The following is a 6,000-nucleotide window of genomic DNA, read 5'->3' as shown; positions in this document are numbered from 1 at the left end:
TATGGGTGTGATGCATTATAGATATTAGAAACACTAAGTGTTGAGGAGGGTGGAACTAGGCAGGGCAGAATATTCTTATTGGGAAGTAGTTTGTATATGATATTAAGGCATCCCCTACTAATGTCTGAATAGCATCATTGTGTTTTATTTATTTATTTATTTTGTCAGCAAATATTTATTGAGTGCCTACCACATGTAAGGTATTGGGCTGGGTTCCACAGGCTAGATGGTCTTGACCTTGTCAGGGGGACAAATCAACGTCGCATTTTATGGTTAGTGATATGACAGGGCTGATCACAGGATACCGGGTGAGCACAGAGGCAAGGTCGCTCTGCTGGACTTCTGGAAGGAAAGAGAAGACAGACCTGTCAGGGCTGGTTCATTTTGCAGTTACTGAAGGATACTCAGGTGGGCCAGGATGGTGTGGCTCTGGTGATTGGCTAGCTTCCAGGGTAAAGGCCCATTAAGTTTCAAGCCAGTTGCTCTGGGGTTTGGAGAAGGGCTACAAACCTCAAGGGTAGCACAGTTGTGGCAGAGAAGCCAAGACACACAGCATTCTCTAGATTTGGCTAGGGACATGGTGATCAGGTTTGGCCAAGCATGTAGGCCCTTGGGCACATTGGATGCCATGACCCCTTAACTCTACACATCACGTTTATTCATTTGGTGGTTTAAATTTTTGAATGTCGGTTGTCTCGTCTGTGATTTGGAGATAATAATATGATAAGCACATACTGTGTCTGGCACATAGCAGATACCCAATGGTAGCTGGATACCAACCAGTTTCCATTTTTGCCTTCACCTGTTTTCCTTTTCTCTTCTGGCAGCTCCCCTTCCTCTCCTTCTACTTCTCAAAGGAAGATCTCTTATTGCCTTGTGGCCAGAGTCTTTCCTTCTGAAGCATCACCATGTGGTACATTTTCTCCTTCTGTTAGAAACCAGAGGAAAATGAGGATGAGGTGAGAGAGCCTTTGTGAGACATGCCTGTGACATGCTTTTGTTAATGAGAATATGAAATCCTAACTTGACTAAAAAATCATTTTAGAAAGGAAGTAGATGCCTTGAATCTAGCATGTTCTTAATTAACTTTATTAGCGAAAGTACCTTGAAAGAGATTCTCCAACTTGAGAGAAGTTTTTAAAATATATACACAATTTTAAATTAATTTGACACCATGCCAATTTCAATGTGAAGCGGTACACTTGTATTCTCATAGACAATTCTAGTGGATATTTCTTGTTTCTTGGCTTCTAATGTCCAAACCCTGTGGTATTCCTATTGGCATTCCAACCTTCCATTCTTGGGGGGAATGCCCTTTTGAAAGTGGGTTGACATGAAAGCAATTCTAAGACTGTGCCTCATATTATGGAATCGAGGAGTCCAGATTCTTCCTCTCTATTGTCATGTTCAGGGCCAAGAATGTGACCTAAAGTTCAAGCATGTGATCTTAGGGCCAGGTACTTGACCTGAGCTTGACCAATCAGAAACTATTTCTGGGACTTTCAATATTTAACAAATACCACAATAGAGAAGAAAGTATTTCAAAATTAGTTTCATTGCTGAGCCAGCAGAGGTGGCTGGTATTTGGTGGTCCCAGCCACACGACTCTTATCACCTGGTCCTCCATGCTCCGTTGGTTCCTGCCATTGCCTCAACCTAGTTTCAGCATCCCTTTGTTCTTAAGAGTTCTCCCAATTTCTTTCCAAAATGTCTTATTTCTGCCTAAGTTAGTAAGAGTTGGACTGCTATACCATTACTGTTTAGGTATTCATTTGTGATAAGGAAAAATCAGGTGGAAAGGTTAGTTTCTTTCAGATCTCTCTGAAAAAAAATATTTCTTAAACTCTTCTGGATTGCATCAACTCAGTGATTTGGTTGAAGAAGGTGAAGAGGTGATCCTGTTTCAGGATATGAGTGAGTGGGAATGTTGGTTATAGAGACCTCTGGAATTCAGAGCCTTCTATATTTTTATTTATTGTATATCTGAAATTCTTAGTCTCTTTTGAGGCACTTAGTGTGAATCTTTCCATTGGCTTTATTGACATTTTAATTATTTCATGGGTTTTTTTTTTTTTGCTAAAGAAGATCTAAATAGAGCTTATGTAAGTAAATATTTTAAAAATAACTGCAAAGTGCCAAGATTCTGAAGTTCACAAAATTATATGGGTCAGTCCACAGATGGACGTTATTATGAACATGCATTTATGTCTTATGAATCAGTCCACTGCAGAGGAGAGAGTAGGAGGAAGAAATCTCAGCAAAGGAAGAAACATTGGTCAGCATTTGATCTCTCAAAGGCATTTGGCTTCCTTCTATTCCGAGCCCTGTCATTCTTGGAGTATGTTGTCTCTGAGAATAAAATATAGCAGTGTGTAACTGAGATGGTGGTGGATAAGTCCCAATCACAATTCCTGTGGGGTTTTTTTTTAAATAAAATCTTAAAAAAATTTTTTTGGAATTTGAGCATAGTTGATACAATACATTGGTTTCATCAGGTGTACAATGAAGTGATTCAACCTCTCTGTACCTGATGCTGTGTCCACCCCAAATGTAGTTACCTTCTGTCACCATACATACTATTACAGTCTCACTGACTATATTCCCTATGCTGTGCCTTTTATTCCTGTGACTAATTCATTCCATAACTGGATGCCTGTATCTCCCATTTCCTTTTACTCGTTTTGCCCATCCCTTCACCCTCCTCCCTCTAGCAGCCTTCAGATTGTTCTCTGTATTTATAGGTCTGATTCTGGGTTTGTTTGTCTATTCATTTGTTTTGTTTTTTAGATTCCACATATGAGTGGAACCATGTGGTATTTGTCTTTCTCATTCTGACTTACTTCACTTAGCATAATACCCACTAAGTCCATTTGTGTTGTTGCAAATAACAAGATCTCATCCTTTTTATGACTGTGTAGTATTCCATTACACATAAATTATACACATATATATGTATATGTATATAATTTATATTATATAATACCACACCATCTTTATTCATCTGCTGATGGATACTTAGTTTGCTTCTATATCTTAGTTATTGTAAATAATGCTACAAAAATACAAAAACATAAGGGGGCAGGCATCCTTCCAAATTAGTGCTTTCATTTTTCAATCACAATTCAAATCTCTTTGGCTGAATGAGATCTGGGATCAGAAGGAAAAAAATTATAATTATGGTGAAGGAATGGATAATCATTCAACATATGTAAATTCAACAGGAAATTATCAAAGCCATACTCTGGGCCAGACACTGTGACACGCCAGAGGGTATGGAGAAGAAAGACAACTAATTCTTCTTCTCAGAGAGCTTAGAATCTCCTGTAACTTGTAAGTGTGGCCAAGGTCAATTTATTTCACATAAATCACTGCAGACTTGCAAGGCTGAGGTGCCTCTATATAGAGGCAGGAATCATTTTCCCACTCCAGGCCTGGCATGCCCTTCAACGCTGACCACAACTGTTTGTCTACCACCCACGGATCCTGTGGGGTTAGCTAATGAATCTGTGGGTAAAAGAGACGAGAAGACAGGAGGAAGACATGGTGAGAAGATCATTACAGAGCCAGCTTTAAAATAGAGACAGCTATAAAATGAGAAAAAGGAAGAACAGAATAAAAGACAATTTCAAAGTTATAATCAGTGGATTGGTGCCATCTTGGTGATATTTTATAATCTGTGGCAAAATGACTGTAGTACTTTACCATACGCCAATTTAAGGTTGGCAAAGGCCCTTTGTGAGTAAGGCTCATTTATTTCAGGAATATATTCTCCCAAATTTAAAAAGTTTTTTTTTTTTTTAATGGCAGCATGTACTCAACTGACAATTCTGAGAATCCTCCAGAACACATTTCTTAGTCTGCAAAATCTGGAGGTCAGGAATCACGGAGAAGTTAGAGCACAGTTCCCACCACGTGAGATACTTCAGCTCTTCTGTAGACAGAAGCATGTCTCACAGTGAAGTTTCTCAGGGGACAACCCTGCCTTCTCAAGGTAGAAAATGAAGAGGAAATGGAATATAGGATTCCAGAACTGAAGCTTCCCTCAGGGTCTGCAGGTAGAATACATTTGGCCCATCAGAGGTTTGAAGTTCAGAAGAAGCTAGCTTGAAGGCACAGGGTCAGACCAGCATTTACAAGGCTGGATAGAAGTGACGGACCCAGGAATAGATAAGTCAGGATGCATTGTGGTGAAGTTACAATGGCTGTCTAGCTTCCTCAGATCGTTCACCAGCTGCATCAGGACTAGGAAATCCTTCCAACAGCTGGGGAGTTAATTTTCTAAAAAGGAGTTAATATCCTTGTTGTCTCTCCTTCATGTAAAGCAAGGAAGACTCCTGAAACCAGAAACCTCTCCTAATGTAAAACTAGAAGCCACTCCCAATAGCACAAGTCTCCAAAAACAGTGAGCTGTCACCTCAGCACTTCCTCCTGGAGCCTGCAGAAGTGACCTTTGGACTTTGACAAAGGCCCTGAAGAAACTGCTGATCTGCCTGAAGGAGTAGATTCACTGCATCTCTCATTATACTGGGGAGGGCTCATCTTGACCTCTTCTTTCTATGTTCAACTCAACTGTAGGCTAAGAGCATCGGGTTGCTTTTCTCCATTGGAGTAAACTATTGTTTTGTTTAGTCAGGGCCATGGACTGGACTGTGTCCCCAACCACCAGATTCAAATGGAGAACCCGCAACCCCCCATGTGACTGTATTTGGCCTATACAAGGTCAAACAGGGCATATAAGGAAGTGATTTCAATTAAATGAGGTCATAAAGGCAAGACCCTGATCTGATAGATTAGAGTCATTATAGGAAGAGACATCAGAAAGCATGCTCTCTCTTTCTTTCTCCTTGCCCTGTTAGGACACAGCAAGAGGGTGGCCATCCCCAAGCCAGGAAGAGAGCTCTCAGCTGAAACTGAACCAGCTGGCACTTTGCTCTTGGACTTCTAGCCTCCAGAAGAGTGAGAGAAATTAATACCTGTTGCTTAAGCCACCAGCCTGTGGTATTTGGTAATAGCAGCCAGAGAAGACCAATATAATCAGTAATTATCATGTAAATTGACCTTCGTTTCTTAAGAATGTTTACCCAAAGGAAGCGATTTAAGTCTCTTTAGGCACCACCTTGTCATTAGAATGAGAAAGGTACTAACATTATTTGTATCTTTACAGATTTACTGGGCATGTACTAATCATCTTCTGTGCCCTAGATAAGAAGCTATGGGTTAAAGGGGTTGTATGACTTGCCCAAGGACGCAGAGCTAGTCAGCTGGAGGCCCCTGTGGTTTATTATGTTTCGCTGGGCTCAAATGCCAGACCTTCTGCAGAGCAGACATCCGACTGTGTTCTCACCTTTGTCATTTAACATTGCAGTTTTGCCATAGAGATTAAAACCACTTAATAAATGGGGGAATGTTCTTTTGGAGATTTACCAAGATTCAGTTTTGCAAGGATATAGAAAGAACAAAAGAAAATATGTATGGTATATGTTGTATTACAAAAGCCTGGAAGAGTGGCATCAAATGGTGATAGATCTTTTTTTTTTCCTGAATGGTAGGATAATGACTAATTCTATTTTGCTTTTATACTTTTTTGGAAACCTTTATTTTTCACTCACAGCTTTTAAAATCAGAAGAGCAATTTTTAACAGTGCAAAACAAGACACCCTGTCCTCCTTCTAGGACATTTGTGTTCTCTGCCACAGCACAGGGGTGCTGAATGGCTCCTGGGCTGAAAGACTGGGCACCAAGGTCAAGGCTGGGAAGAAGCACAGAAAGAAGTAAATGGCAGACGCTGACCCGAAATAATCCCAATTCAGAGAAATGGGATTTTTAAGAGTGTCTGCTCATAGAATTAAGAATGCTGACACTGGTTTAGTTCCAAACCTAACTGGGAAAACATGAAAATGGTTACCATCTGGAGTTGTCTGGTGTCAGGAGGTGAGGTGGGGAGGCGGTCTGAGGCCAGGGCGCCTACGCCTGTGACTCCAACACAGGCGTTGCTTTTTC

Source organism: Suricata suricatta, chromosome 2, assembly GCF_006229205.1.
Source record: "Suricata suricatta isolate VVHF042 chromosome 2, meerkat_22Aug2017_6uvM2_HiC, whole genome shotgun sequence".
NCBI lineage: Eukaryota > Metazoa > Chordata > Mammalia > Carnivora > Herpestidae > Suricata > Suricata suricatta.
Note: the sequence above shows the minus strand (reverse complement) of the source record.